Source organism: Chiloscyllium punctatum, chromosome 45, assembly GCF_047496795.1.
Source record: "Chiloscyllium punctatum isolate Juve2018m chromosome 45, sChiPun1.3, whole genome shotgun sequence".
NCBI lineage: Eukaryota > Metazoa > Chordata > Chondrichthyes > Orectolobiformes > Hemiscylliidae > Chiloscyllium > Chiloscyllium punctatum.
The window spans coordinates 51,259,548-51,282,924 of record NC_092783.1 but is presented as its reverse complement, the minus strand read 5'-3'; the positions used below and the strand labels follow the sequence as shown (position 1 = coordinate 51,282,924).

The 23,377-nt window shown below is 40.1% G+C and overlaps 1 protein-coding gene across 2 annotated transcripts in view; it reads right to left on the bottom strand.

Annotated features, from left to right (window-relative positions):
* LOC140467418 (solute carrier family 26 member 9-like) overlaps window positions 1–11,739 on the bottom strand; it is a 112,934-nt gene extending 101,195 nt beyond the window's left edge. The window contains exon 1 of one of the 2 annotated variants that reach the window (XM_072563761.1): window positions 11,638–11,739. The gene's annotated coding sequence lies outside the window, so the exon portion shown is untranslated. Of the gene's footprint in view, window positions 1–10,752; window positions 10,821–11,637 lie in introns of those variants that run through there. The other variant, XM_072563760.1, reaches the window with a different exon arrangement.
* Between the last annotated feature and the right edge of the window lie 11,638 nt (window positions 11,740–23,377).

Below are 23,377 nucleotides of genomic sequence, written 5' to 3'. Positions count from 1 at the left end.
GTCTTCACTCCTCCTTCCCCTCCACTTCCAGCACTAATTACAAAACAAATCAATTTCCTTCATTGAGTGAATCTTTAGAGCAAGTCAAGATATTGAGCATTCATATGAGTCCTTAACAATCAAGTTGAAAATCATAGTTTTCCTGGTAATGCTTACACTTGTTCAGCTATGCTTCATCTTATTTTTAATCAAGTATCCAGAAAACTTCCCAATGAGGGTTCCAATTAATATCACTCCGAACTGTGCAGTTGTGACGACACAGACAGTGTACACATTGTTATTAGCCAGGACACTGACAGCATCATCTGCATATAAACAGCTAACTGTGGAATTGCAAATGCTGCTGTCAGGGATTTTTCTACTTCTCCATGGAATGTATTATCGAAATTCTCAAAGATCCAAACCAATTAGAGATTACTGAATTGATATAAACTTACAATTTTTACCCTGTAGTATCATTGCTAAAATTAATAAAATTATGTCTTATTGAATTTGTTGGAACTGGATTTGTAAAGGTACACTAAGTTTTAATTACTCCCAAACAGTATCTCTAGCCCTGAAAATTTATTTCTATACACGTGAAATTCAAATTTCTCTATTCCACAAGACAGATGCTGCAGACATTTCAGAATAATCAATTTTTAAAAAAATAAGTTATTTCAGCTTCTACCCATATAATTGCCACAAGTTTTATTTTATTTTCTTACAATAAAAATAGATATGCTGCCTGAGATGGATCTTCAGTATAATTGTCCGCGTAACCCTTCTCACTTAGACATCGATATTGTTGGGCGCCAGTTGATACCAAAATGAAATTAATATTGGAAAAGTGCAATCTATGCCATACAGCTGCATAGATCTTTATGCACAGCGATGTTCAAGATAAATAGCGAGCACAGTTATGTCACACTTTCTGCAAAATCCAAGCCATGGTATTAATTACCTTCCTCTCCCCTTTGCTGTACGTGCTTTGGATATGGCTTACTGAGTGAGGTAGAATATCTCTATTAGTGATTGGTTCTGAAATTGGACACATTTAGTATGCATTCTACTTGGGAGTTTTTTGATGCAGCTAACTAGAGGAAGGCTGACAGGTGTATCATAGAGTCAAAAACTCATAGAGTCATACAGCATGGGAACAGGCTCTTTGGTTCAACCAGTCCACACTGACCACATTCCCAAACTAAACTAGTCCTACCTGCCTGCATTTGGCTCCTATCTCTCTAAACCCCTCTGAGTCATGCACTTATCCAGATGTCTTTTAAATTAACTGTATTTGCATCCAAGTGTCTTTCCAAGCTAATAAAATTATTAGGGCTAACGTTTTGTTCTTCGTGGTCTGTCACTTAGAATAAAATATTCATAGTAGCTTAACTGGTGAGTTCGTCACAAGGGTTATATTCCAAACCCCTACTTATATTTTGTAATGAAGATGTTTTCTATATCACATTTGCCTTAAGCTTGGTCTGACAGCAGTGATAGTTAAGGTTTTATAAAACAAACAACATGGTGTGCTGGTGATCTGAAACACTCAAAATCAGAAATTGCTGGAGAAGCGCAGCAGGTTTGGCAGCATCTGTGGAAAGAAAACAGAGTTAACATTTCAAAACCACGCTTCTTCAGAAATCAGTTCTGGGTCATTTGAAATGTTAACTCTGTTTTCCTTCCCCATCGTTAAGGTGTTGGTGCCTAAGGTCTCCTTTGAGCTTGGGGAAATATAAGCATCTAAGGAAGTGTTCTAACCTCTCACCAAACCAGAGGAATCCAATTATGCAACATGGAGCAATTGGAATGAAGAACTGAAAGGCAGCATATGAGGAAGATGAAAGAATGTGACCAGAACATTCAGCTTCTTTGACCTTACCCACCTGAGGAGTCACTTGGACAGGCTTGTGCAGAGGAATGCTCGGCAAGAGAAAAGAAGAGACTTACATTTACATAGAGCTTTTCACAGCCATTGAACATCTTAAAAATGCTTTACAATGAAATGCTTTGTAAGTGTCATCATTGTTGTATTGTAGACAATGCAGCAGCTGTGTACAGCAAACTCCCACAAACAGCAATGTGGTAAGAACTGGATAATCTGTTTCCTTTCTTTGTTGACTGAGGGACAAATATTGGCAAGGAAGCTAGCAATGTCTCTTGTTCTTTTCTTCAAAGCAGTGCCATGGGATTTTTATATTCACTAAGCAGGCAGCTTGGGCCTCAAGTCAACTTCTCACTCACTTCCAACACTCCCTCAGCAATGCACAAATTTGTTATTAGGCTGTAGCCCTTGTGAGAGACTTGAATGCAGAATATTGCAATTCAATGGTAAGCATGCAACTGAGTCACAGTTTGTACATCATGGTGGGAAGTAGTTCATTTTAAACAAGGCGGAAAGTTTAGGGCCAACAGGTTGCACCCAACTACATAATAATCGTATTTGATCAATCAAAGAGCTGGAAAACTCATACCTGTGTGGGGACATACGCACTTGGAATTCCCCGGGCAGCACTGTTTGTGAATATTTGCATTATTTATTGTTTTTAATTCCTGTTGCAAGTTTCCAAGAACATTGACTCAGATTCACTTCAGTTAATATAATGGTGAATTCGGGGACCTCAGAAGGAAGCTGACAATCACTTACAATCATCAATGAACTCATTAATGGAGTCAATATTCGCAAGTCTCTATAAATGATGGTGGAAGCATTGCCCTTTGATGTGAAGGGCACTGCTTGTCACTGGCCACTCGGGCGTTTTCCTATCTTCCTGGTGGTGGAAATTGAATAAAGATTTGTGCACCTTGTGTCTCTCACTGTGTCTCACACCTGCACACACACACCATGGGTGCTGGGGAAAGAAAACAAACAAAAAAAAGGGGGAAAAAAAGAAAAAAAGAAAAAGAACAAAACAGGTGTGAGCATTGCCCTTTGATGTGAAGGGCAGTGTTTAAGAAGGAAAAAAAAATTAAAAAAATAAATGATGGTGGAAAGGTATACACTGCATGGAACAAGAGTCAAGAGTGTAGTGCTGGAAAAACACAGCAGGTCAGACAGCATCCGAGGAGCAAGAGAATCAACATTTCTGGCAAGAGCCCTTCATCAGGAATGCAATCCTCACTTTCACCACAGTATGGAACAATCTTGTTCTTTGCAGTTTATTCCTATTTTTTAAAGAGTTGCTCGTTAAAAAATATAAATTAATTGCTTTTTTTGGATGGTTCTGTTTAAAGGATAGACATTCAAAACATCAAAGCTAGACCTTAATTTTACTCAAATAAATGCATGACATATTCAAAATCACTTCCTGGTCTGCTGTTTTAATGGCAGCATTAATCCATTCAAAATAATTGTGTTAATGCCTCTGTGAAGCATATCATAAAGTTGCCCACTAATTTCAACAAGATGGGTGGGGTAATTGGTGAAGAGGGGCCTTCTGCCTCTCTGTGGGAGGAGCTGCTGGGTAATCCTGGCAGTGTGACACGCTCAGTAATGGGTGTTGTCCAGTTCCACAAGGAATGTTCAAAGGAATCCCAGAGGGGTATTAGGTATGGAGGGTTTGTTCTCCTTAGGGATGGAGATGTGGGGATGGATCTTGGAGAGCAGGTAGTTAGGAAGGAATGAAGGTCACTATCTTCCACTATCTTCTGCTCTAGCCCAACTGCTCAGACTGACCAAATTATGATGTAAACAGTGTATTATTCAGGTCAATATACCTGTTAACAAGCCTGATTGACATTAAATTGTCTACTTAAATATAATAAGACTGCAAGCAGTATTAGATTCCCTACACTATGGAAGCAGGCCCTTCAGCCCAACAAGTCCATACTGACACTCTGAAGATTAACATACCCAGACCCATTTCCCTACCCTATATTTACCCCTGACTAATGCACCTAACATGATGGACAATTTAGGATGGCCAATTCACTTAGCCTGCACATCTTTAGATTGTGGGAGGAAACCAACACAGACACAGGGAGAATGTGCAGTCTCCACACAGACGGTTACCCAACGTGAGAATTGAACCTGGGTCCCTAGCACTGTGAGGCAGCAGTGCTAACCACTGAGCCACCATGCCACCCAGTAGAGTACACAGCCCCTTTGAGCATGTTCCACCATTGAATCGGATCATGGCTGATCCGACATTTCTCATGCCCACTTTCCTGCCTTCTCCCTGTCAGCCTTGATTCTGTCGGGTATGTTGCTGATTTTAGCACATGTCCACTTAGTTTATTGCCGACTAACGGCACAGTTGGTGGGAAGGAGGTGAGGCAAAAGTGAGGATTGCAGATGCTCGAAATCAGAGTCTAGATCAGAGTGGTGCTGGAAAAGCACTGCAGGTCAGGCAGCATCCGAGGAGCAGGAAAATCGACGTTTCGGGCAAAAGCCCTTCATCAGGAATGAGTGTGGGCTGGGCTGTTTCTCTATTTTAGGCACCCTCACACCTCATCAACGAGCAAAAAAAAAATCCAGGCTGTGCTATAAACATTTTAAATGCTTGCAAACTCTCTTGCATACTTTTGTTTTATGTGGAGGGCCACAATGTGCTCAAGATCTTGTTATTCCAATGTGTCCACTTGCACAGATATAGTATCTCAATGAACTCAATACTCAACCTCCATACCCACACACGTCATTTGCCTGTTCATGGAACCTAGTAAACCTTCGAGAAATCACTTAATCTGTATTGCTGGAGTGATTCATTCTTTGGCATGAGTTTTCTCAGTCCTGTGGAGGTGCATTCAGTGGAAAACTGAGAGATAACTCAGAAAAGTTTGCTTTGGCTCAGCTATTTACCGTACACATCTCTGCCTAGGAGTAATCTTGTCAGAGGAGGAAAAAGTGATACAGACATTTCATACCTAGCAATGGCATGTAGCCAGTTAGGCCCATTATTAGCCCAACTGGGGAGAGATGCTGTCAATTCAGGAATGTTCCTGACCGTGTTTGGGTGCTCTGCTGAAGGTGATCATTTAACTTAAAGTGACCATCTGCCATTAGTCAAGGGGCTATTGATAGTACATTTCCATCACACAATTGCAAGTGGCCACCCATACTGTTACAGGCTATTCTGTGAGTGTATTCTACCTCCACATTGATGACCTGACAGTCAGGGCCAAGTGCGAGTCTAGCACTCATGGGCTTCTGCCTTTTTCAGCATTCCCCATCCGTCCTGGTAGACTGGCATCCAGATGAGACCTGAGCCTTTTACTTTCTTGGTCTGCCTGCCTTCCTCAGCCAGTGGAACCTACCAAACCTCCAAGGCACTGCCCATTTCAATTCCCCCAATCATTCCCTTTCTAACATGACCATCTTTGGCCTCCTCCATTGCCAAAACAAACCACAGTGCCTATTGAAGGAACAATACCTTATCTTCCGCCTGGGCACCCCTCTGGTCTCAAGGACTGAACATTGAATTCTCCATTCTCCAATAACTCCCCTCTCCATCCATCGACTCCCTTTCCAGCCCCTCGCCCTTTCTGCCACAGCTCCCTGCCATCAACCAGATTCATTCCTCCTATTGACCGACCAGGTCATAACCTCTACCTGACTTCACCTATCCCCTCTTCACCATCCTGCCCCCGCCTCCCCCTTTACCTGCAGCTTTCCCTACACCCACCCCCAGCCCTGAAGAAGGGTGTCACCCAAAACATCAACTTCTCCACCTCCTGATGCTGCCTGGCTTGCTGTGTTCTTCCAGCCTCCTGCTTGTCTACTTTGCCTTCCTTAACCAAACAGGTGTCCTGAAGGCAGCTCCTTAATTAGCCACTCTGGGGAAGTTTGCAAATGAAGTCTGCCATAGTCACTCCTGGGTTCCTGATCCAGATTTAGGAACATAGGAACTGGAGTAGGTCATTTAGTCCTTGAACTTGTTCCGTCATTCAGAGAGATCATGGCCAATCTGTGGTCTAACTCCATACATCTGCCCATATTCCCTTAATGCCTATGTTTAACTAAACATTATTTTTTAAAAAAATTGAAGCTGCAACACTCTCACAATCTAACTGGAAAAATATCCAAACACTTGATGCAGTTCTTCATGGGTGTAAAAACATCATGATACACAATTATCAAAAGTATTCATGTTTTCACATTGAGACCAAAGTAAAATTTTATTATTTTCCCACTCAGCCTAGACATTTTGAACTTTCAGTGACAATTAAAAGACTGAACAAGTTAAAATGAATAATACAGAAGAATACCTGCTTTTCAGTGCACATTGACTTTTATTTTCTAACCCATCATAGCTTGGCCGATTTCTCCAATAGGAATGCTGTTGAAGTATTATGGTTCAGTCTTGATTGAAATTACACCTCTCTGTATAACTTCATTTCCTGTTCTCACGTCATTCCTCATCTTTATACATTTCTATGTTCATATTTATAATAGATTTTGCCAATTTAGCCTTGTCATTCTCACTGTGCAATCTGGAAACTGGCATCCCACAATCACACCTGAGTTTTTTTTCTACATGTTTTTCACCCAATCTTTTTAGCAGCAAATGATATTCCTAATTTCCAAAATAATCATGTTGGCAGTATATTTTTCCATTCTGATATAATCACATGAAGAAGGCCAAGTTTCTGAAAACTGTCTGTAGTTCACAAAGGTATGGCTGTCAGAGGCTGTTGGCATTTAAGTAACCAGCTGCCTCCACTAAAAGGGGGGAGTTTTTTAGTGTCTGGTATCTGGAATGCAGAGTGTGGAGATTAGACTATATAGAGCAGATACTTTCTCAGTGCAACTCTTTTGGATAGTTAAGGTACCCCTTTGAAGACCTGAGCTAATCCTAAAGATATGGTGCCAGGACATTTCAGGGATGGGATTGGGTCCTTTTGGGATAATTAGGTGCCCTCTGGCGCTCTTAATTATCAATAGGATTATGTACAAAAGATGCATAAACCCTTTGGAACAATTCAACTTGTCAAGACCTGTCAAAAACTGTCAAGGATCTAGAAGTGTCAACAAATGTTGACTTGCCAAGAATGTGAACAAGTGTCAATGTGTGTCAACAAACATTGATCTTTCAAGGTATGTCACAACTTGTCAAGAATTTCAACAAATGTCAAAATTAGTTTACGTGTCAAAAAGAATGTAGTCTGCATTATGGAACTTGAAGTAATAGAACCATATTTTTCTCTTATGTCCATGGGTACAAATGGCTACATCATGCGTTGGCATGGAAAATAAGGGATCAAATGGTGATGGGTGAAAGAAAGCATAAATTTGGTTTCATGGTAAAGGGGCCATGGAAGAAGGGTAGAAAGTGTTTTGCTGGGCATTTGGAGAGTGTTGGGATGAGGAGGAGTGAGTGGGGTGTGAGGGCTGGAGGAATGTTTTGTTTTTATTTCTTCCTTTTGGAGAAGTAAGGAAATCTGTTGGATCTGGTCCCTGGATAGCTATTTCGAGTGTCTATTAATTGAAAAACATAGCAGGATTTTTATTGTATGATTAATTTCCCAACGTATAACTTTCACAATGGGGTGCATCTCAGTAAGCATTTTGATAGAAAACTCCAACTGCTTATCGAGTGGAAATGTTTGTTAACATTGGAGATTAAGCACTTAAGGGTTTGTTTTCATAAGGGATTTACCAAAGGTTTTCAATGTATTGACTCATTTTTGGTTATGAATTTCTGTTTTATTTTTCAAGAGTGACATAAGCAACAGCCACTGGTGGCACACCTCCTAAGGTTATGTTATGGTGGATATTCGGTACAATTGCAAGGAGATGAATGGGCAAAGAGTAGGGAGGTATGATTTAGCATAGGGACTACAAAAGGCTTAGAAATGGGGATATTGGGTGATACATTCTCATAACAGGGGCTATGGGGAATAGGTAAATGGGCATAGTGTGGCATAGGGAATATAAAGGGCAATGGGGGTGGGCAAATGAACTCATGCTAGTAACTATTCATCACACAAGGCTAAATAGTGAATCAGCATTTGTTAGCTATTTGTCCTTGAGAATACAATCAGGCTTGTGGCACAGGGGTTATGAGTGTGTGTAGAGGAAATAGGATAATGATCAAGCTTTGGATCTGAGATTGGTGCAGGGTAGTATGATGTAACATTAGGATGGATAGTGGGAAATAGAGTGGCATAGATGGTGATGGGGAATGTGTGGGGCTGATCAGGAGGGATACTTTAGGTTTAAGCCATATTTTTAAGTTTTGATCATGGACCTGGAGCTGATGGCAGGCTTTTGCCCAGTTCGTCTTGGGAATTGGGAACTTCCTGGGTTACACAGCCCAACTCTAATCCGTCTCTTTCTCTGGTCCAACAATTGGCAATATGGGCAGTTGGATGTGTTGTGTCATTAGTTCAACTGTGACATCCAACCCAATAGGTTTTTAATGGAGATAAAATTAATTGTGGGAAACAAAACTAAATAGAAGGAGATAAGAGAAAGGAATAAAGAGAGGAAACTCTTGGGTTCTTTGGGAGCTATCTAAGTGCCAGTAGCCAGGAATGGATTGAGTGTTAATTATAAAGTGAGTGAAAGCAGAGCAATGAGAAAGGAAGACATTGAGTTAAAGATAGTTCAAAGGGAAAGGGACAAAGGATAATCACTGGAAAACTGGGAAAGTAAAGTGGTTACGAATACAATAGGGGTGGGTTAATATAAGTTGTTGGGGAAAGAATTGCAACAGATTTCTAATGGAGAGTCAAGATGTGACTCTGGGTAAAGGCTGAAGGTCTATCTATTTCAATAGCCCTGGAATAAGATAGAGAAAGTTTGGCCATTCTCCTCTACTAATTACAGGATGAACTGTAAACCTGTACCTTCTCCTTTCCAATATGGTACCTTAATCCCAATTTCCAGAAGAGTGCCCTCTAATGAAAACTTTCTCCCTCTACAGAGTTTTTAGTTCTTGAAGGTAACCAAGCATGATTATATTCTCTTGGACAAATAACTAACAAACGCTGACTCACTATTCAGTCTCATATGAAGAATAGCTACTAGCATCAAAGGATTAATAGAAACCCAGGAACTCTGCCATATATGTTATCATCTCCAAGGGAGGAGGACCGAAGGAAGAAAATTGTAGGTGTGGGATAGAATTCCTATTGTGACTTGATTGAGCAGAAGGTAAGGTTTTAAGAGCACTGTTACTGTTATATTGTAAGTGAGGAATTTCCTGGATTCTGAATGTAAGTTTAAGTAACATTGAATCAATAAAGAGCATAGACGTACCACAAGACTGTTCCAGGTATTTCAAAAATCCCCACCTAGAAGCTGACTGATAAGTTTGAAGGCTCACTGGGGGAAGTATGCTACTCTTTTGCCAGTGTCATATTTCTGATCTCCATAAGAATCCAACATTCCCTAAACTTGGCATGTATTACACATGATCCAATTGGATGTGATTTGACAGGACTAAAGCTTCTTGTAAACTTCTACAAGTGGCAATCTACATCAGAGAAGCTGTAAGACACTGAAGAGAGAAAAAATTCAGTAGAGGGCACTCTGCTGGAAATTGGGGTTAAGTACGATGTGGGAAAGGAGAAGAAACAGGTTTACAGTGTACCCAGTTGCAGTACCTTCACACGAGAGTAGTTAATGCTGATACTGGGAGACAAAAGTAGAATAAATGCCTCAATTTGTGGTAGCTGTAACGTCTCATCTCCTTGAGGACAAAATCTATCCAAAACCTTAAGAATGAAAGAAATTTCAAAGCTCAAAGGGTATCTTTTCTTTCCATTTGCATGCTTAAAGAAGCAACAACCACCGAACAAAGGTATTTCTTGACCCTTCTTAATTAGTAAATGAAGGCAACATATGACTCCATAAATTATATTGTGTGAAAGATTGTCGTCTTCTGATTCTTTCCTTTTCAAACATTCTCTCATCAGGGCAATTCCCACTCCAATCCTTGTGGAATTTTTAAAAATATGCTCACATCAAGATTGACTTGTCACTTGCTGCATTCGAGAACAAGAGTCATGATGGGTGACTTTGCCCCAGTAATGTATCATTGCTGTCCTTGCATTAGATGTCATGAGTTATTTGACAGCAGAGACAAAAACACAAGTTGCTGGAAAAACATGGGTGGAGAGAAATCAGAGTTAACGTTTCAGGTTGAATGACTTGACCAAAACTTTAACTTTGATTTCTCTCTACAGTTGCTGCCAGAGCTTTTCCAGCAATTTCCATTTTTGTCTCTGATTTACAGCACTTGCAGTTCTTTCGTTTGTTTGAAAGCAACTGTGTCAATGTGACTGTTAATTGTAGGTTTCTCAGCTTGGATGGGAACATTTTATTGTCTCAACATCCCCATCCAGCAACACAGCCAATATCATGAACTCATTGTATGGTGTAATTTACAGTACACATTGGTGCATTAATGATACACGTAGAGCTAACATGCCACCTACCTAAACTTGTAGGCATTTCTCAATGTAAAAAAAATTCAACATTTAAAATACTATATGTGCAAAGATTTTAATGACAACATGAACAAAATACACAATAAATAGAAGCCATGGGTATCCAATTATTATGAATAATAATTATTATTACCTGATATACAAATATAATGCTGCAAAGGTTATTCATATTTTATCACCAAAACCCAAAATTGATGTAAAACGTAGTTCTTAAAATGAGTTTCAGTTGGATTTAATTATTGACCAAACTTCAAAATGTCTTAATCATTGATAAAGTTAAGCCTGAACAATATAAAATACAGTAAGAACTATCCACATTTAGCAAATGAAAAATAAGTTCAATCATTTATTTAAAAATCACAGGGTATTGCTTACCTCAGACTGACAGGTGGTGCTGGATTATATCTGTTCCCTCAGGTGTTACAAACTTGTGTGCATTACCTCTCAGCATAAAGTTCTGAACAGACTGGTGATTACTGCTTAAATAGTGAAATGACTCATCAAGTACAGTGACAGTGTGTTGCTTATACTGTCGTTTGAAAATGATTTGCTGATCTTATTTAAATGACAGTCTGTATTGGACTGCAACAAAAAGGACAAAGCAATTACATGACCAGTAGGTAGAAAGGAAAAAGAAATAGAAACACATTTATTTCTAAGTAACCTTCATTGCAATGAATTCAGTAAAGTCTTTGATAGTTGCACCTAAAAAAACCTTTTAGGGAACCTTAAACTATTTTAAGATTGTGAAGAATGTTTGTGTTCATTATCTACTTCAGACAATTTAGCTTTCTTGATAGTTTGTTTAAAAAAGTAGTTTAGAGTATGTAAACATGCTAAACATAGCAATAAGGAACTTGTACATTTACAGACAATATAGTTTTAGGAAAACAATTGTACTACTTTGGAATGTTACAATATTCTGTTTTGTGATCATTTTTTAATCATTCATTCTTGGGGATTGTGTGTTGCTGGCAAAGCAACACTTAATGCCTGTTCTTAAATATAACTGCTAGGCAGTTTCAGAGAGTGATTAAGAGCCAACCAAATTTTTGAGGGACTGGTGTCACACATAAGGCCATTTGAGTAAGAATTACTAATTCAGTAACGCCATCATATTTGCTGTGTGGTTAGGTACCATAACACATTATACTATAAGATATTGCCAGTTATGCAAAAAAGACATTCCCATTATTTAAGTCTAAGAAAACCATTCAAAAACCATTCATACTCTGTTTGACTTGCTAAGGAGGGATTCACCTTGATGATAGTGACTCTTCCACTCCAATGCGTTGTTCTCTGGAATGTCACGAAGTAGGCTCCAGTCCACCATCTGGAATTTCCTTCTCCTCACTTTGCCGATCTTCAAGTAAGAGGTGAACAAATTCACTTTGCACTTTCCTACGTCTCCAGCTGGGCTAAGAGGCAAATCACCTGAGTGCCAACTTGACTCAAAAATAATTAAAATAATTAAAGAGAACTCCAATGCCAAGTTCATAGGTCAGAAATCTATCAGCATATCAATAAACTATATTTAATCTGACTTTAGATGCCTCATAAAAATTCTGCAATGCTTGGATGAATATTGAACTTTGAACAAAATATAAGAAAAACTGCTATCTCATTCGCTTAATTAATCAAGTATTGTGAATAAGACGCTATCAGCCACCTACTTTCAGCTGTTAAATTTGATTGGCTTCAAATGAATGTACGCAATTAGCAAAGCATATTTTGACTGATTAGATACATCATGCCATGAATCTTGGGAGTCATGAAGTTGTTGGAATGCCGATGGGTTTGTTAATGATCTAAAGTCAAAGAAGCATTCTGTATTCTCTGCTCTGGTCTACATGGGTCACGTCAACGTGGTCAACCCTTAATTGTTCTCTGAAATAGCTGGCAAGCCCTACAATCAAACAAAACCATTATAAAATTAAATTAGGAGGCTAATCACAAAGTTTTTCATGGGTTAACAGAAATGATCATTAGATGTCAGCTTTTTCTGCAATGTGACATTTCACGAATTAACTAAACATAAGCTTTCACAAAATCATCAAGTCTGTTCATGGAATCATAGTGATACAACACTGAAACAGACCCCTCAGTCCAAATTGACTGTGTGAGAATTTTACAGATCACAAAATGACAACAGCACAAATTGTAAATGCAATTAGAAATGTTACATGGCCCAATTGCCACACAGTCAAGTTGAACTGAAGAGTCAGTTTCCTTGCTGTATGACTATGACTCCATGAACAGTCTTGATGGTGTATGCATTGCATATGCTTTATTAATTATTCCTATCGCCTTGGAGGACTTTGGTTCTATCAATAGTTGTTTACTAACCCACAGAGACTGCGGTCAGAAAACTCCTTTCGAAAGAATATCAATATAATAAATAAAGATGTAGATTTCTTTTCTCTTTCCACTATGCAGGCACATGACTCTTGTTCAGAAACTTATTGAGATGAAACAACGCCATATTAGACTAATTAAAAGATCACTTTATAATATACTTAGGAGATTTAAAAAGGGTGGGGCTGGTGAGGGGAGGAAATAAACAACTGACAGGCTCTCCCGTCACATCACCTGGCATATTGGATTCCTGGTTATGCTGGATAAGATTGAGCTATTAATTGTGCAAGGAGTTGCTAGACATTATGTCTGTTATTTTAATCTGTACCTACCTTGGAGTCAATCAAATCTAAACATTAAAATTGTGGATTAAATAATTATATCTTTACTGAAAGAATAGCTACATAACAAGTGTGAGAGGGTGGATATTGTAGTGGCATCAGATCACATGGAACTGGAAACCATGCCTTCAAACTGTGATGTCATTTCCTCTATTATTACACCTAGTAAAAAATTAGGATAATAAAGTTTATTAAGGTTCAATCAGATGACAAATGGTTGTAAACAGTGACCAGACCACAGAACCAGAGGCAAGCAGCAGTAAGAGGAAAGAGTAAAACACATCAACAGTACAGTTCCAAGGCCCAGTCCAGTCATATGACCCTGAAGTGGGGGGAATACTCAATGAGAAGCTCAGCTGTGGCTTGGCTCAGTGAGCAATGGACTTCAAGGTCTATGTAGGCACCAAGTTATGGAGAGACAAAGACCACATAAAACCTGAAAAGGATTGAACAAGGTTCACAACAGAGGAAGAGGGAAATACAATCTACAAGAGACAGAAAAGAAATCAACAGTTGCAATGAGAAAACCAAAAATACTTACAGGAATGGGAATGAAACAAACATTCATAAAATCTGCCAATGGCAACCGTACAAAGAAACAGGGCATTGACCACTCCACAAAGGAGTGTCACTGACAGAAATCTAACCCAATTTTATAGAGGGTTGTGTGTGCATGGCACAGCTGTGCAGCAACACAGTGAATTAAACATCAACCACAGAAGTGTGTGGGTATCCTAGCAGTTGAGGACAAAGAGATACTGTTTAACTATGGATTAGAGCAGTCTGTCTGCAAAGTTTTGACTCCTCTGGTGGCACAAATCTATTGGACAAACTTGGTTTACAGATTATGGAAAATGATAAGAAAATGAGTTTAAAATTCGATATAAGGGAGGCTGTATTGACTCTTTCAGAATCCAAACCATGATTAAGAAAAAAAGAGTTTTTAGACTGTCCTCTGTTCAACTTTGGGGCACACGAAATATTAAGGTAAGAGTGAAATGGGCTCCTTCCACACTGTAGGGATTGTCTGATCCCGAAGGTCTTGTGTCCATTCTGAAGAAGGTATGAAGAGGTAATGATACAACGGCAGCACATTTCAACCACAGTTAGGTTTAACGTTCCTCCCTATTTGGAATACCAGAAAAAACTGTACCTTAGGCTAGTTCAATCAACAAGGAAAGCTAATGGTGCTTTGAGTATTTATACTATTAATCAAGTGTCTATGCCTTCAGTGACATCTCAGATTACAGAGTTATAAAGGGACCTTCAATCATGCAAGACAATGATCTCACATCTCCAATGTAAAGACATGCATATTGGAGATACAGATAGGTTGGAGTAGGCAATGTATCTTTATAATCACACAGAGAGAGCATTAACACAAACTTAGTGAATTTAAGAAAAGTTTCAAACCTCATAAATAGATCACCTAGAGGAAATTCAGTAACTGCATATAGTTAATGAGGAACTATTCAAGGAAAAGAATATGCTTATGTCTTCTTGGATCAGGCCAACAGTTATAAAGAACAAAGAAAATTTACAGACCAGGAACAGGCCCTTTGGCCCTCCAAGCCTTAGCTGATCCAAACCACTGTCTAAACTTGTCACCCAATTCCTAAGCATCTGTATCCCTCTGCTCCCCACCTACTCATTCATCTATCCAGATGCATCTTGAATGAATTACCGTGCCTGCCTCTACTACCTCTGCTGGCAATGTGTTCCAGGCACCCACCACCCTTTATGTAAAGTACTTGCCACATGTATCCTCCTTTAACTTTTTACCTCTCACCTTGAAAGTGTGAGCTCTCGTTATTGAATCCTTCACCCTGGGAAAACGTTTACCTCTATCTACCCTGTCTATACCCTTCATCAGGTTATAGTCCAACAGGTTTAATTGGAAGCACACTAGCTTTCGGACCGACGCTCCTTCATACCCTTCATGATATTGTAGACCTCAGTCAAGTGCCCCCTCAATCTCTTTTTTTCCTAATGTTCAGAAACAGATGAGCTGTAAAACTGGCAGCTGAAATATTGATCATCTATGTGCTCAGTTGAGACTTTTTACAGTCAGGGATCAAACTTTGAGAGATGAAGATTGCTTTACAGCTCTTCAATTCGATGGCCTAACGGTGTTATCAGTAGACTGTTAATCCAGAGACCTAGATAATGTCTGGGGCCTGGGTTCAAATTCAGTCATAGCAAATGATGGAATTTGAATTCAATAACAAATCTGGAATTAAGAGTCTGATGATGACCTTGAATCCATTGTCAATTGTTGGAAAAATCCACCTAGCTGACTAATCTCCTTTAGGGAAGGAAACTGCCATCTTTACTTACGTGTAACTCTAGACAGAAATGTGGTTGACTCTTAACCACTCTCTGGGCAATTATGGACAGGCAATGAATACTGGCCTACTCAGCATCTCAAGCCATGATTGGATTTTTAAAAAACTGAAGGAGCTGGAATAGAACAAAGATCAACAAGTAGTGGCCTAACTACCTTATAGAGACTGATAACATAACTGTCCATTTAGGAACTGCAATTTATATCTTGGAGATTTGAAGAAGGGGATCTCACAGCAGAGGTCCAAGTGTTCCCCACTGGGGCAACTGACGTTCTCACACATCTGACACAACAATGAGGTGCATTGATTGGCAGCAAGAAGTCTCTCTTTGACTGAAATGTTTAGATTCTCAACAGCGCTCTAAACGCTTAACTGAGGGAAAGTTTCTCCTCCAATTAGAGAGGGATGATCTAATATCTGAAAAGAACGCACTAGAAGAAAAGAACAAAGATCTTGTTTAATGCTCACAGAACATTTTCAAGAGGAGGCAAGCCTTTTTGAATTGTCTTCAGGATGAGGATAGTCTTTTTCTTAAAAAATAATGTAGACACGCATGAGAAAGTCACCAATTGTCCATCCAGTCTATAGACTAAAGCACAATTCTGCAACACCTTATAGATCCTGTTCCAGAGTTTTTTCCACACGGAAGGTGATGCAATTCTATTTTCCAATTGACTTTCACAAATGTCAAAGAGAAACTGCCATCTCACTTTATCCATTCATTCACCCTCCTGTTCAACATTAAGGAGTCCCAAGCATTGCTTAACTGAGGACGCTGTTGGATATTAAATTCCCAGACCAAAGAGACACATGGATGGAAAGATGAGGAAGTGAGAGCTCAGTGTTATATGTGTGTTATTAATTGAATAAATGGGGTACTGTAAACCATTGTAAAGTATTAATTACAGCATAATGCCAAGATAGCAACTGAGCATGTGCCGAAAGAGCTAGGTCACATTGACATTAAGTCACATGGAAAATGGATGGAGGAATAGTCCATTTAGCTCTTCAAGCCTGGTCCACCATTAAATATGATCTTGGATGATCATCTAGTTTAGTAATCTGTTCCTGCTTTCTCCCCATACCCTTTGATACCTTCAGCCCTTGTAAACATTCAATATTCCATTCTTCACTGCTTTCTGTGGTGGAGAATTCCATAGGCTTACCACTATCTAGGTAAAGACACTTCCTGGAATATAACCTATTGCTGTAAGGCTGCATGTAACACTGTAACATTGGATGTCCTCTTTGACTCTGACTTGTCAATAGTAAAGTTTGATTAAGTTCATTCAGATGTGTGTAGACTATACATTTCTACATAAAGCAGATGGGTGATAACACCTAATACTCAATATTTGACTCATGAGGGTTATGGGATTTGAATTTTTCAAATACTTTATTCAAAATTCAAATTTCTCCAACCACAACAGCATTTTGTGATGGATAAAATTGTTTGACAGTATATCTCAACAAGATGCACACTATAGCCCATGTGGACGACAAATAGCAGGGTTCCTTGCAAGAATGGATGTGGAATTATGTTTGTCACAGAAATATCCATGCTGTTAGTGTGAGAAGATGATGTATTTTCAAATAAACTGGTGGACTTTCGTTTTTTGTTCTTTGAGGATGTTCATCTTAGAAGTGGAAAGAAGTTAAGATGAAGTCTGAGAAATTATTGTCACAGAAATGTAACAATTCTCTGACTTGGTCACCTTCTTGTATGGTACTCTCTCACGTAATTGCAGAAAATCAGGATTGTCATGGATCTTGTAAGCTGATTACCTTGTGATCCATTCTCTGCTCAGTGGAGCATTTGAGAACCATGCTGGAGGTATGGGCTTGCTGAACTTATTCATCAAATCAAAATTAAATAGTTTAAAGAGGAACCTTGAATTCTTGCACTGTAGTTATGTTGGGCTCATTTTGCTTCTGGGGAAAAGTGAAGACTGCAGATGCTGGAGATCAGAGTCGAAAGGTGTGGTGCTGGAAAAGCTCAGCTGGTGAGGCAGCATCTGAGGAGCAGGAGAGTCATTGGTTTGAGCGTATGCTCTTCATCAAGAATGAGGGGTGGCCCAAGGGGGCTGAGAGACAAATGGGAGGGGGGCAGGAAGTTGGTATGGGGCTGAGGGGAAGGTAGCTGGCAATGCGATAGGTAGATGAAGGTGGGAGTTGATGGTTATATATTGGAGAGATGGATGGAGCAGATAGATGGGAAGGAAGATGGATAGGTAGGACAGTTCAAGAGGGTGGTGCCGTGTTGGCAGGTTGGATCTGGGATAAGGTGAGGGAAGAGTAAATGAGGAAACTGGTGAAATCGACATTGATGTCGTGTTGTTGGAGGGTCCCAAGGCGGAAGATGAGGCATTCTTTCTTCAGGTGTGAGATAGCTAGAGTTTGGTGGTGAGGTTGGCCCAGGACTTGTATGCCCTTAGTGGAAAGGGAGGAGAGTTGAAGTGTTCAGCCACAGGACAGTGGGGTTGTTTGGTGCAGGTGTCCTGGAGATGTTCTCTGAAATGTTCCACAAGGTGGTGTCCCGTCTCCCCAACCACACATGACCAATGTTGATTTCGACAGTTTCCTCATTTCCCCTTCCCCTACCTTATCCCAGATCCAACCTTCCAACTCGACACCACCCTCTTGAACTGTGTTACCTGCCCATCATCCTTCCCACCTATCTGCTCCAACCTCCTCTCTGACCTATCATCATCACCCCCACCCCCTACCACCTTCATCTACCTATTGCATTCCCAGCTACCTTCTCCCCAGCCCCACCACCACCCATCTTTCTCTCCACCCTTGGGCCACCCCCTCATCTCTGATTTTGCTTCTGCTTTCGTTGTGTTGGCAACACAGGGTAAAATTTGTATTCCACCAATATTATTTGGCCATTTCAAATTGTGTTTGGAAGTTAACTGGGTTCTCATCTGCCTCAAACTGATTCTCCAATTCCTTATAGCTGCACTTGTGATTATTCATCAGCAAGTTATGCGTATGTATTTCAGTACTGCACATCGCTGATTATGATGGAAGACAAGGAAAAAGGAAGATCATGCAAGGAAGGGGTATCGGAGTTACCTGATGGAACTAGACATGGGTTGGCAGTACCTTCCATTCTGCCTTCAATCCTAATTGCAACCAAGGTGGCACTTAGCACTGCTGCCTCACAAGTGCCAGAGACCTGGGTTCAATTCCCACCTCAGGCATCTGTCTGTGTGGAGTTTGCACATTCTCCCCGTGTCTGCGTGGGTTTCCTCCAGGTGCTCTGGTTTCCTCCCACAGTCCAAAGATGTGCAGGTTAGGTGAATTGGCCATGCTAAATTGCCTGTAGTGTTAGGTGAAGGAGTAAATGTAAGGGAATGGGTCTGGGTGGGTTACTCTTCGGAGGGTTGGTATGGACTTGTTGGGCCGAAGGGCCTGTTTCCACACTGTAAGTAATCTAATCTAATCTAATACAGGAAGCTATCTCGCAGACATTCCACTATGTATCTGAGCTGCCCCATTTATAAAAGCCTGATGGGCATTCAGGGCCCCGAGAAAGTGGGTGCAAATTACTTCAACATTAGTAATTGTCCTCTTAGAAACATCTCGGGCTTTTGATTTGCTTAGCTGTTAGCTTCTTCTAAGTTGTCAATAAGACAGTCCAACCAATTTATTGTCCTACCTATGTCATATCTCAGCCATATCATGTGTTATTCGTTATTTCCTATTACTAATTGTTCTGAGAAGGTGATGGTGAGTCTTCGCAAATCATTCTATTTCACATCAAGAAGTGAAATTGTTAATGGTTACATTGTCGCTAGCCTTGTCCTCCTAGTTTGTAGCGTTAACAGACTTGAGAGGTGTCTAAAGGCCAGAGTGTTCCTGACCATGGATGAACTATATTAGCCCATTGCATGGAAACATGGAAGATAGGAGTAGGAGAAGGCCATTCGACCCCTTGGGCCTGCTCCACCATTCAGTATGGACATGGCTGATCGTTGAGCTCAATACTTTAATCCTACCCTCCCCCATTATGCCTTGCTCTCTTTTGCCACAAGAGCTATACTACCTTTATCTTGGAAAACACATTATGTTTTGGCCTCCATCACTTTCTGTGGTCGTGAATTTCACAGCCTCACCACTCTGTGGGTGGAGAAATTTCTCCTCATCTTGATCCAAAAAGTTTTACGCCTTATCATTAATCTATGACCCCTGGTTCTGGACTCCCCCACCATTGGGAACATCCTTCCTTCATCTAAACTGATAGTCCTGATAGAATTAGATAGGTTTCTATGGGATTCTCATTCATGTTTCTTCATATCCCCCCACTCAAATTAGAATCTCCCTCATTCCATGAGCTTACATCACCATCCCCTAGGAATAAGTTCCCAAAAAGCCTTCTCACAGCAGTGGTCCCATTTGCTCACCTGTCCAACAGTCTTCCTTTCCTTAGTTTCTCTGAATCTGACAACTGGTTGTGACCCATCCCTCCTTGAAAGATAATTGGACAGCCCCAGATGAGATGATCTGGGGATGGGGCGTGTTGACAAATCTTAGATGTCAATGTCTCTGGACAAGGGGCACATGCAGTTAGTGCCTGCGAATTGTGCCCTTGAGACATTTTTTGATGCTGATCAACATGGAAGTGCCTCACAGTACTCTGACTTCATGTCAAGAATTCTTTGCATCTAGTTTGTTTGGTGTGATAGGAAGCTACAAATCAATGAGGTGTGTTGGGCCACCAATAAGGTGCTTAACAAATATTCATGCTCCATGTTATCTAACAAGGATCTCAGGCAGTTGTATACAAGTTGCTGCGAGATGCTCTCAATGTCAAGCTAGCCCTCATGAGACTTCCTGCACAGTTCTGTCACAAACTTCTCCATAATTTAGGCCCATGACCTTGAGCAATATATAAGTTGGTGGGAATGCCATTCGTTGGGTGATGTTATTAGATTTGTAAGTTTGTATGACTGAAGCTGGAAACAGTCAAAATGCTACTTTATTTGCTGAGCTATTTTGCGAACCACTGAGCCACCTCAGTGCCCACTTCAGACGTGAGTACCGATGGCTGGGGAGATGATGTGCAGCTGAGTGCGCATATCTAGCAGAATGTGATGGCTCCAGACCCAACCGTCCCTGGCAGCTGCCAAACAACCTACAAGGGCAGCCAGTCCACTGCAGACATGTTGCAGCTGGGTTCGCACAGCACAACTGCATTCTAGGAGCTCTGGACACTTAGGGACGATTAGTTCCCACATATCTGTTGGGTGCTGTTGTTCCTCTCTGTGCATGTGGAGGAACTCTCTGAATGTGTACACCATATGTCCTCTCCGGCATGAGGCTGACCAGCTGTCCGGTCTCCGAGTGCCAGTGGTTTGGGCCATTTCTTCCTCGGCCAGCAGGGCTGCTATTTTGCAGTGAGGTGCTCACCAGATTGTGCACCCATATTTGATGGAAACTTGACAAACAGACAAATGTAAATCCATTGTCAACACATGAAACCATATCAGGTTGTACAGAACATGCTACTGGTCTGTAAAAATACAAGTACATAAAGCATTGCTTTACACATGGTAATTTCAAAAGCTAACATAAGTTCTCAAGCAACTTGATGACTGGTATTTGTTAAGTTGTGTCTCCTGTTGCATTCTCATCTGAAAGGTTAGTGCCATACTTTAGTTCTGTCTCTCATTTCATGGCTTGATGGCTTGGTGTTAATTGCTTTATTAATTAAGACTTGAAAAGAGTCGGGGTGAGAAATGGGGGAAGACTCCCTTCACATAGCTTGTAGCCTACCTGGTGTTGTGCAATGATCTCACCTAGAAGCTAGAGGTAAACAAATTTTCCTGCAGTTTGTCCATTTAAATTTCAGTCATCTAATATCCAAAATCTCTCAAAATAGACACTGCAGCCTCTCATAGATGGTCATAGATAATCTTGAGCATCTGAAGTGAAATCAGTCATAGTAACTCCAGGTAAATTTTCTCTCTGAGATGATCAGCAAGCTATAAGACCATTAGAAATAGGAACTGGATTAGGCCGTCCTACTCCTCAAGCTTGCTCTGCTACTCAGTAGGATCATTCCTCAAATCCACTTTTCTGTGTTTTCCCTCTAACCCTTGATTCCCCTACTCATCCAGAATCTATCTATCTCAGCCTTAAATATACACAAGGTCTCTGCCCCGCATAACATCCTAGGCTCGGAGTTCTAGAGACTCAGAATCCTCTGAGAGAAGAAATACCTCCTTATTTCTGCCTTAAAATGACACCCCTTTAATCTGAGATCATGCAAACCTCACCATTTCCCAACCCTCTCGGGTGTCAGTGTTCATCTAATTCTACTCTTTTGTCCATTCCTGATTGTATTTTCTCCAACATTAGTGGCTGTACTTTCAGTTGCTGAGGGGACTTTGTTGAATGTAGTCAAAGAGAATTAGGAGTAACTATTAGAGAATCTTAAGTCTTGATTTATGGAAAACGACAACTGAAGTGTGTGCCATTTAATGCCTAACGTGCCACTTGAGCTTAGTGAAATTCTAAGAGGCTAATTCAATGGGATCTTGTGGTGCAAAGTCAGAGCCTCTACCACTGGATTGAGAGGTTCAATTCCCACCTGCTCCGGACGTGTATAATAGCATAGAGTCATAGAATCATAGAGATGTACAGCATGGAAATAGACCCTTCGGTCCAACTCATCCATGCCGAACAGATATCCCATCCCAATCGAGTACCACCTGCCAGCACCCAGCTCAGTTCTAGAATTCCAGCCTAAGCATTTCAGTCTCTCTATCTTTCTTTACTCCTCTGAAAGACTCATTATATCCATCATTGTAGTTCAAACTTTGAGTCAACTGCTTTAATATGCCATTACGTGGCGTGGTGTCAAGTTTTACGAAAATTCCTGTAAAGCATCTTTGGGCATTTTGCTACATTAGAGGTGCAACATAAATGATGATGTTGTTGTTGTGTGGCAATCCACACTGCCCTATACGAAAAGGAATGGAATGTAGTAAACTGCACTGTCAGCATGAGCAAGGGACATTACAACAATTGGCTTACCTACAAAAACACAAGCCTTTTGTTTGGCCACTGAGGTTAGTCTTTAATTAAATTGTAATAGGGGAGAAAAATCTCCACAAAGACTATTCCAGTGTAGGATTATTTAGATAAAATGAATGCTTGATGCTTCATAGCTATTTATTTTAAAATATGTTGGCATCGAGGTCAAAAGTATTTTGGCATCTTAAACTGTTGACAGAAGTGACACATGGCATGTTCCTTTTAGACAATATTTTGACCATCAATAGAACTCCATGACCCCAATATTTAGAGTGTAGACATCTTCATTGTCCATCCTACAACTTTCAGCACGTATAGCAGCCAGTGGCGGAATTAGCTGTTTACATATTTGGGAAAGAATGCAGTTCTCTTTACATAATAGTCTTGAAAGGTTTTTACTGAGCCACATATTGTTTTGGATGTTTCATTTAGTTGATCTTGAATGCCAAATCATTAGAAAACAAATCAAAACACTACTGTGTCTTGACTGACATTTAAATGGACTGAACCTCTCGTTTTTACCTTGGCAGACCTGGTTGTCAATGCCAAATAAACTAAAGGTTAAAGTTAATCCTAGAAATCTCATTCCAGTCTCCACAATAATAATCTCATTTCTTTTACTTTGAATATTGAATTAAAAACATGTTGGAAATAATGATAATAATTCAATATTTCCATTGCACAGTGTCTACAGGTGAAAAGATTTCAGAAAACATTTAAAAAATTACAAGAAGCCTGTTCAGTATCTAGCATTACATTTGATTTGTTTATCTGACTGTAATATTTATCCTTTTAACTTTATTTCTTATTTTCTAACTTATACTTAAGATAATGTAACTTCTTAAAATTTTTCTATTTTGTATCTAAGATTTGTATTTAGGTACTTTGTACCTAACATGGCGCCATGAGGGACGA